Source organism: Ochotona curzoniae, unplaced genomic scaffold, assembly GCF_017591425.1.
Source record: "Ochotona curzoniae isolate NIBS_2020 unplaced genomic scaffold, NIBS_Ocur_1.0 contig_533, whole genome shotgun sequence".
NCBI lineage: Eukaryota > Metazoa > Chordata > Mammalia > Lagomorpha > Ochotonidae > Ochotona > Ochotona curzoniae.
The window spans coordinates 35,001-45,000 of record NW_024466462.1 but is presented as its reverse complement, the minus strand read 5'-3'; the positions used below and the strand labels follow the sequence as shown (position 1 = coordinate 45,000).

Genomic DNA, 10,000 nt, shown 5'->3' with positions numbered 1-10,000 from the left:
GACGTGTGCCTATCAGGCTCTTGTGACCGTGGTGCGGAGCATGCTACTTTTCCTACAAGTTTCCCTTAGGTTAGAGAACACTGGAAATGACATCTCTCCCCTCCACCCTCCACCACCACCACCACCACCACCACCACCACCACCACCCCCCATCGTTGTCTATCCTGACACAAAGGTGCCCCAGACAGACAGTGTCGGTAAATTCAACTCACTCACTCACTCACTCACTCACTCACTCTCGGAATACAGATCATTTGAACTTACATTCGTGATTTCCACCATTTATTTATTTATTTATTTATTTATTTATTTATTTATTTATTTATTTATTTTCTCCTCACTTCTCTCTCTGACCTTTGGCTCCATTTCTCGTCAAAATGCCATGTAAACACCCCCGGATGGGACTCTGAGGTCCATTGGTTTAGTATGTTGATGTTGAGGTTCTGTGCAAATGTAGTCAGAAATGCTTAGTCTTCACACACACACACACACACACACACACACACACACACACACACACACAGAGGTTTGAGGCAAAAGCTGTTGACAAACCTGTTTGTATCCTAAACAGAGTTGTGTGGCACTGAGAACCAGGATTCCATACTTTCTGGAATGTTCTGTTCACCAATATTCTGGGTTCTCTAGGCTTTCATTTGGGGGACAAAGTCCTGAACTGACTGCTGAAGTGGTGGAAGATTTTCTCTCTCTCTCTCTCTCTCTCTCTCTCTCTCTTTCTCCTTTTTTTTTTTCCTTTCTTTTTTTTTTTTTAAACAAAGAAAAACAGCAATGTTGTCATGACACTGGTGGAAGAGCGGTTTCAACATTTTTGGCTTGCTCGCTTGCTCTCCGGCTCTCCCCATCCTCTGTTATCTATGTCTGCTTCTTGGAAGGACACAGCACAGCGACAAGGAGAAAAGGGAAGGAACTTGTGGGTGGAAGAATTTCATCAAAGAACTGGCTCTTTTGCTCATCCCTCTTCTTTCCTCCCATCTCCTTCTGACACACCCGCTCCTCCCTTCCTTCCCCACTCCAAACAAACTTGCTCACAAGTATTTCTCTCTTTCTCTCTCCCTCTCCACCCCGCCACCCCCCCCCCCCGCAACCTCTCTTTCCCATGATTGACTTGCAAATGAATAAATAAATGAATAAATAAATGAAAACACACGTTGGGCCCGGCGCGGTGGCGCAAGTGGTTAAGGTCCTCGCCTTGAACGCCCGTATGGGGTCCCATATGTGTGCCGGTTCTAGTCCCGGCAGCCCCGCTTCCCTTCCAGCTCCCTGCCTGTGGCCCGGGAGAGCAGTCGAGGACGACCCAAAGCTTTGGGACCCTGCACCCGCGTGGGAGATCCGGAAGAGGCTCCTGGCTTCAGATCGGCATAGCATCGGCCGTTGCGCTCACTTGGGGAGTGAATCATCAGATCTTCCTCTCTGTCTCTCCTCTCTGTATATCTGCCTTTCCGATTAAAAAAAATAATAATAATAGTAAAAATAAATCTTAAAAACACACACACACACACACACACACACACACACACACACACACACAGACACACACACACACGCAAGAACAGACCTGGCTTTCACATTGAAGGAAAATGTAACTAGTTTTATGCCCACTTTAATGTCCACACTGTTTGGGGGAGTGGTGATGGAGATCTTATTTTGCTGCCTTCAGTGGAGAGAAAAAAAAAAGGGGGGGGGCTTTCAACACAGGGTTACTCAAATCCAGTAAACGTTCCTAAGGGGTGCAGTAATTGGGGAACCGGGTGGCAACAGTTGGTCGCTACGCCGCAAAGGTGAGCGCGATTGTGCCGAGACAGGTGAGAGAAAACACTTAAAGCGGGTGCTTGATTTTACTCGGACACTGTCAGTAAAAAGCAGTCCTCTCCTGTCAGTGGGTCCTGGCTAATGAACCACTGTGACTGAAGCGAAACATATCGGAAGGCGGCTTTGTTATGGAATACGCTGGGGTGCACCGGTGACACCCAAGAGCAGAAAAACCAAGCCCAAAGAAAAAGTGCCTGCCTGCCCGCCCCTCCGCCTACCACTCCCCTCTCCCTGTCCCCACCCCCACCCCCCGGCCCCAGCACCAGGGAAGGAAGGAAGGAAGGAAGGAAGGAGGGAGGGAGGGAAGCTGTGTTTAAGTGATGGTGGGTGGGTCTTGTGTACATCTTGCAAGTCACCTCCCCTCATCCACATCTCCTTTCCAAGGCCGGAGCCAGCCAGAGACAGAGAGAGGGCCGGGGCCAGAAAGCAGCAGCCTTTGTTTTGGAAGCCACTGGCCTGTGGGACTCAAGCTCTCCAAGAGGCCTCATTCATTGCCTTCATTGAAATGCAGACGGTTGGTTCACTTTCTCTCTACTCCACCCAGAGCCATGCATACCTGCCCTCAGGCGTTTGTCAGTGAAAGGATCTGCCTCTCTGACTTGGGGCAAAGGTCAGCCAGAGTCTGTCACTCACTCCCCTTCGCTCTGGAACTACAAAGTGGGATCTGGCCACTGCTTTCTGACTGGCACGGGGCAGACCGTGAGTGGTTCTCAGGAACGACTCCCTTCTGATGTGGCCTTTCCATTGGCATATGGATTCACTCTCCCATCCACCACCTGAACCATGTGAATGCGCGTGATGAACCTGTGGGTGTATTTCTGTCACTCAAACAAGCAGAATCGCTCAACATCAAGCATCCCTCCCTCTCGATACAGCAATCTAGCTGAACCTATTACTTCCAAACACCTGAAGCGAACACCTTACCTGTCCTTGTGTAGGTGCGGCGGGCGGGCGGGCGGGCGGGGTGGGGGTGGGGTTGACAAGGGCTCAAGCTGATCGCGGTTGCAGGAATATGCTAACGAACTAGGCCCCATGCCCCGTGCCAGGCCCAGTTCTCTGCTTGGATCGGCATTGGACCGAGCGAACAGGACACAGCAGTCCGGAGCCTTGGCCAGAGTCTCGCGCTGCTTACATCTCACAGTCGGCGCCTGTTTAGAAAAGAAAAAATTCATCCATCCATTCACCCATTTTGTTTTTATTGGAAACACGGATATATATATATATATATATGGAGAGAGAGAGAGAGAGAGAGAGAGAGAGAGAGAGAGAGAGAGAGAAGGAGAGACAGAAAGAAATATCTCCTGCCCGCTGGCTGGTTCACTCTTCAAGTGGCCACAACAAACAGCCACAAAAGGGCAGAGCCAAAACCAGGAGCCGGGAGCTTCTTCCCGGTCTCCACCATGCAGGCGGGTGGGTGGAGAGTCCCAAGGGTTTCTGCCGTCCTCGACCGCTTCTCTAGGCCACAGGCAGGCAGGGAGCTGGGCGGAAGTGGGGCATCTGGGACATGAACCGGCGACCATTGGGGGATCCCGGCGCGTACAGGCCGAGAAATTTCGCCACTAGGCAACCGCACGCCTGGCCCAAAAGACAACTCTTGTCTTCCCCTCGTCTTCTTGTCTGGTCCGGGGAGATGCACGCTGTCGACATGTCTGGCCCGGGCCTTGTATGTTTGGCACATACGGACGGCCTGATGATCTATGGGTAACTTGCTGTTTTAGTCCAGGCAGGCCTTAACGTGGTGCTCTCCGACGGGAGCTACAGCCTAGCTGACAGGGGGGAGTGCCTGCCTGCCTGCCTGCCTGCCTGCCCGCCTGCCTGCCTGCCTGCCCGCCTGCCTGCCTGCGGTGGTTTCCCTAGCAGGCAGGACAGTCTTGGGACCGTCTGGGGGCTACTGCGGTCTGGCCTGCCTGATGTGATTTTCACCCAGTCAGTCCCGGAACTTTGCTGACAGCTGGGTGTTGCGGCCTAACCCGGCTGGCCCGCCTGCAACGCACCCATCTCTTCTTTTGCGTGACTGGGTGCATCGCCCTAGCTCGATTCTGGCTCTCACGCTCCCTCTCCCCCAGTCTCCTCCGTCCCTCCGTCCCCCCCCCCCCGTTCCTGCGTGAGCCAGTGGGTGCTGTGGCACAATCTGAGATGGCCAACCTCACAGTCCCAGCTATCGCCATCGGGCTGGGGTACAGCAGCCTAGCCTGGCCTGGTCCACCACCAGCCCTTCTGTGAACTGGGGGATGCTAGCCAGTGAACAGTTCAACCCAGCCTGGCTTGCGTCCCGACCCGGCCTGGCTATTTGTATGTGTGTTTTGGAAGGCAGCTCTCCTCTGCGCTCGCATCTTTTTTTCTCCCTGACAAAGTTTCATAGGCTCTGGGACTCTCCCAAACCCTCTCCTCCCCGCATTGAATTCCTCCACATTGTCACACTGGTACAGATCATCTCCGGTCACGATTCCTTCATTGCGGTTATGGACCATGCAGAGGGCGCAGCATCTTATTGCCCAGATAAACTCAACAGTTTCATTTCTGAGGGCCACAGATAGGATGACCCAGCTGTTTCCTACCAGAACGAGATACAGAGAGAAAGGTCTTGTGCCTGTTGCTTCACTCCCTAGAGCTGAGCTCATCTGAAGCCAGGAACTTCTTCTGGGTCCCAGGCCTTGGACCGTCCTCTACTGCTCTCCCAGGTCCCCAGCAAAGAGCTTGGGAGGTGGAGCAGCAGCCGGGTTAGGAACAGGCCCCCATATGAGATCCCGGTGGATGCAGGGCCAGGATTTAGTCGCTATCCTAGGGTGTGGAGGGGAAGAGTCGCGGGGTCGGTTGGTTCACCATTTCTCATCCTGTGGAACTAAAGGGAAAGGGCGCTCTGAGGGAGAGATCCGGGCGCCTGTGCCCGAGTGGTGGGTGTTGTGTGCGGTCGGCTCTGCTCTGCCGACAAGTCAAGGGGACTTGAGGACGGCAGAGCAGGAGGACATACGGGCCGGCCTGTGCCCTTCCTGCGCTCCCGGATGCCTAAGGAGTTCTCTGTGGTTGATTGGGAGTTAAAAGATAATACGCCGCCGCCGCCGACACGAAGGCCTCGGCCTCGCAGGTGGCCTTGCCTGACACCTACTTCTCTCTCCCTCCGTGTTCTGGACCCTGGAATCCCGGCCTGGCTGCTCCCTTTCTCCTTTTCCTCATCTGGACCTTACCTGCAAATGGCGAACAGAGAAGACTGAATTATTATTCATTGTTGTCACATTCTCACTAACTCAATTTCAATCAATCTGTCTCTCCCTCCCCCTCTTTTCCTCTCTCTTCTTTCACGTCTCTAACCTGTTTCCATGGCACATCTTTTCTGTCCCCGAGGAGGAACTTCTTGGGTCTTGCAAGAGCTCACAGGAAGGACAGACAGACGCAAGGGCGCGGCAGTATTCCTCCACTTTCAAGTCCCTGTGGCTCCACTTCTGATCCGGCTCCCTGTTTGTGGCCTGGGAAAACGGTGAAGGGTGGCCCAAGTGTTACGGGACCCTGAACCTGCGTGGGGAGCCTGGAAGAAGCTCCCGGCTCCTGGATTTGGGTCGGATCCAGTCAGCTCCGGCCGTGGTTGTGGCCATTTGGGGAGTGCACCGGCGGGCGGATGGAAATCTTTCTGTCTGTCTGTCTCTCCTTCTCTCTGCAAATCTGCCTTCCCGATGAAAATAAGTCAACTTCAAGGGGGGGGGGGGGGCGGGGGACGACAACAGAAAGCGAAAGTAAAACAGTTGGGGGGGGATACTGGCATTGTGGCACCACCGCACACACGCTCAACAGCCCGTCAGCAGACACACTGGCCTTGCCGTATGGGAACACCGATTTCATCTTGTTCCTGGCTCCTGGCTTCGGCCTAGCTTGGCCTCAGCTGCTGCGACACAGGAGGGAGAGAGTCCTTCCACACTTTGTGACAATGCCGCCTAGGGAGGGCCATCCAGGGAGAGACAAGGATGGAGGAAAGGTCTCTTGGCACATATTGTGGGAACGGACTTGGGGTGAGGCGCTGACTGGGTTTTAGCTGTGTGTATAGGGAAGTCTTTGCTGTCCCAACGTGGTTGGGAGCATTGAGATGGACTGAACTGGGTTTCTGATTTTTGTGAGGCAGTCTCAGTCTCTCTCTCTCTCTCTCTCTCTCTCTCTCTCTCTCTCTCTCTCTCTGTCTCTCTCTATCTCTCTCTGTCTCTGTCTCATTACCGGATGAGGTTCCCCGGGAGAGCTGGGCCTGGAAACACATGGCCCAAGGGATGAATCTGGAACTGACCCCTGGGCTCGAGACTCAGCGTTGTCGTTGTTATCTCTTGCCTTTGCTCTTCCTGCTCCCCCATCCTTCATCTTCCCCGCCCCATCACAGCCCCAACTAACTCCACACCGGGAACCGCAGCGTGTTTCAAGAATCGAATCGCGGGGTCTGCGCGCCATCTAGTGGCCACAGTATCGGATCGGACATGAGGCGAAAGCCAAGATGGCGCTGACGGCAGAGGTCAAGATGGCGCCCGCATGTAAACTAGTCTCAAGTCTCGCGGGGCCTCGGGGTGGCGGTTGGCGTGGAGTTTGGGGGGTCGAGGAAAGGAGGGAGGGGGAGGGAGGGAAACAGTCGGTTTAGCGCAGGCGCAGTAAACACAGTCGGGCTTCTGGCTTGCTGGCCCGTGCGGCGGCGGCGGCGGCGGCGGCGGCGGCGGGGGGGCGGGGCGGGCGGTCGGTCGGTCGCGCGGCGCTGCACAAATGCACAAACCGTCCTTCCACCGACCGGGCCGGGACTGCACTGTGTGTGCGTCTCTCTAGGTGCTCTCCTGCTCCGTCCAGGCGGGGGAATCTGTTGCCTCCCTAGGGATGTTTCCTTATTTCTTTCTTCTTGGATCTCTCCTTTCCTTTTAGACTCCCCCTCTCTCTGTTTTGATTGCTGAATACCGCCGCTTTCCTCTCTTTCTTTCGCTTTCTCCTTTGACCTGTCCCCTCTCCTTCTCCCACTCCCCTGCGTCTCAAAGAATTTCACTTCTGACTCCCACCTTTATTCGACATTGTTCATCTTTACATTCTCTCCCTTTTCCTAGAGCCTTTTCTCTCGCGGTCTCATTCTGGATTTATTTTCTTCCCTCATCTCTTTCACTCGTGTCTGTCTGGCCGTTTGTTTTGTGTGTGTGTGTGTGTGTGTGTGTGTGTGTGTGTGTGTGTGTGTGTGTTTCCCCTACTGCTTCCATTGCTTCCCTTTATGTTGTCTTTCTCCTTCCCTAGTTTTTGTGTTCCTGTTTTTTTTTTTTTGATTCTTACTTTTGCCTTCCTTTCAGTTCTCATTCTCATTCTCTCTCTCTCTCTCTCTCTCTCTCTCTCTCCCTCCCTCCCTCCCTCCCTCCCTCCCTCCCTCCCTCCCTTTTCTCTCTCGATGTTGGTGGTTCCTTTTTATTTTCTGGCTGCCTTTTCCCTTTACCTGTGTGTGACCAAGTGTATCCCCCCTTCCCCCAAGAATGTGCTGATAGGTCAGATTTATGCTGTCACAGCAGATGCGTGGTCATTCACTACTCCAACACGATTCTCCCCAATCAAAACAAAATGTTCACATTTCACCAGTAACAGTCACAACACAGTTTGGTTATAAATGAGAGGCAAGGCAAGGCAAGGCAAGCGACCTGGCGGCCGGGACCAGCCGGTACCCCCTGCAAGGGGAGGGAGGGAGGGAGGGAGGGAGGGAGGGAGGGAGGGAGGAGATGACACACATTTCCCTGCCTCTCTCGGATTCATTGTCCGGCCGTATGCATCCGGCGTGCTGTCCCTTTGTTCCTTGGTGCTGGCTGTCTGACTCCACCTGGTGGCAGGCAGCCTTGCTGTAGCTGTAGAGTGCTCCGGAGCCGGCAAGGGGAAGCGAGTGGGTGGAGAGCCCGGGACAGGGTGTGACAAAGTCCCCAAGCTGCAGGCGGGAGAGTCCCAGCCCTGCTGGGACCTGGCTGGCTCGTGTGCTGCTCGGAGATTGGGCCTGGAGGCTTGCAAGTGAGCAGGCAGGCAGCTGCAGGGGTGGTTAGGTGTCTGCGCGCTCCTGAATGTCACCTTGCTGGAGTACCGTTAGAGTGCATGGGGTCGACCAGCACTCCCTTTATCACTGCCTCCACACTAGGCCACCAGGTCGGGGCCGTTGTCGGGGCTGCGAGGCCCCGGGCCCCGGGCCCGACACTCGTCGCCCGCACTAGGCCACCAACCGGGTCGGGGCTGTCATTGGGGCTGCGAGGCCCCGGGCCCCGGGCCCCGGGCCCCGAGCCCGACCCGACGCTCGTCACCCGCACTAGGCCACCAGGTCGGGGTTATTGTCGGGGCTGCGAGGCCCCGGGCCCCGGGCCCCAGGCCCCGGGCCCGACGCTCGTCGCCCGCACTAGGTCACCAGGTCGGGGCCGTCGTCGGGGCTGCGAGGCCCCGGGCCCCGGGCCCGACGCTCGTCGCCCGCACGAGGGGACCCGGTCGTGGCCATCATCGGGGCTGCAAGGCCCCGGGCCCCGGGCCCGACGCTCGTCGCCCGCACTAGGCCACCAGGTCGGGGCTATTGTCGGGGCTGCGAGGCCCCGGGCCCGACGCTCGTCGCCCGCACTAGGCCACCAGGTCGGGGCCGTCGTCGGGGCTGCGAGGCCCCGGACCCCGGGCCCGACACTCGTCGCCCGCACTAGGCTACCAGGTCGGGGCCGTCGACGGGGCTGGCTCCGGGCCCGACACTCGTCGCCCGCATGAGGGGACCGGATCGGGGCCGTTGACGGGGCTGCGAGGCCCGGGGCTCCCGGCCCGACACTCGTCGCCCGCACGAGGGGACCCGGTCGTGGCCGCTGGTGGGACTGTGAGCGTGTGTTTGCTTTTCTAAGTCCTTGGGTCGACCAGGTGGCCACAGGAGCACGCCCTGTCGTCGATGGGTATGTTTTTGGGGACCTGTGACCCGGGCCCCCATCTGAGGGGGTGGCTGTATCGCATAGGTTGTCCCCGTTGTCCCCTGGAAGGGCATTTGTACGCCTGCAGTTGTCATTTTGGATCTGCAGGTAGGTGCTGACACGCTGTCTCCTGGCGACCGTCGCCAGGAGAGCTGGGCCCCTGGGTTCGCGTCTGGGGGGCAGGGGGAGAGCGCGATGGGCTGCCGGCGGCCTGGCGTCGGACTGCGTCTCCCCTGCCCATCCGGCGGCCGAGCTGCCTGCCTGGGTTCGTGCGGCAGCTTCGGTGTGCGATCCCGGTTGAGCCCTGCGACGGTGCTGCCATCTCCGGCTTACGATTTGCCCCGAGAGCGGCGGGGGTGAGGCCGGGCGCTGGGTCCTATACCCGTGTCCGCTCTCTGCCGCAGGCGGCCCGTTGTGTAGCGGTGGCTGACGAGACCCCTTCCTGAGACTGAGTCGGTAGTAGCGGCTTCATGCCGTGTGTGCGTGTCAGGCGTTCCTCCGCTGGGGTTGGCCACCGCCGCTGAGGAGGCAAGGGGCCGGTGAGGCTGCGACGGACCCCCTCTCTGGCGGCTGTCCTCGCCGGGCGTGACCCCCTGTGCCTCGCGTGATGTCACAATTCCAGACCGCGACTGACCGATGTGGTGATGTGGCGCTCTCCCGGGCCGGGCCTAAGCCGCTTACAGACGAGGGACGGCCGTTCATGGCGAATGCTGCCGAGCTTCTCGTTCTGTCTTGCGGGCTCCTGGTTCCTCTTTCCCCTGCCTCGGTGCGGTGGGAGAGGCCAGGGGTGCGGAACCCGGCTCGATCTCCGCTCCCTCTGCCTCGTGCCGCCTGGAGGTGCGCTGGTGTGGGGGTCCGGGCGGGGGTCCTCGGACGTGGCGGACACCCTTCGCCCTCTGCCGTGCCGGCGTGTCACGGCGTGGGCGGGCCCCCTCCCGCGGTGGTGTGGGGCTCGTCCGGCAGAGTCCGGCTCTGCTCGGCTCTGTGCGGTGCTCCTGGAGCGGTCCGGGTCGTTTGCCTTTCAGGCGCCTGGAACCGAGTGGTGGTGTCGCTCCCTTGCCACCCCAGCGTGCGCTCTCCCGGGTGTGCCGCTGCAGCCTCCTCGCTGGTGTGTGCTGCCTGGTGTGCGGGAGCCTCTGGGGGGTCGAGGTGGTGAGGAAAAGGAAGCGTTGGGCGCAGCACCGGCTGCTGCTGCCACGGCCCGTGGCCTCGCCCGGCCGGCCTCTGGTGCCCCCTGCGCGTCCGTGGGGGGGCAGGTGACTTCCTTA

At 58.0% G+C, this 10,000-nt stretch overlaps 1 long non-coding RNA gene across 1 annotated transcript; it reads left to right on the top strand.

Moving 5' to 3' along the window:
• The first annotated feature begins 8,163 nt into the window (after positions 1-8,163).
• LOC121162704 lies at positions 8,164-8,655 on the top strand. Its single transcript, XR_005884835.1, has 2 exons — positions 8,164-8,276; positions 8,489-8,655. It is a non-coding gene; the product is annotated as an uncharacterized LOC121162704 (long non-coding RNA).
• The last annotated feature ends 1,345 nt before the right edge of the window (positions 8,656-10,000 follow it).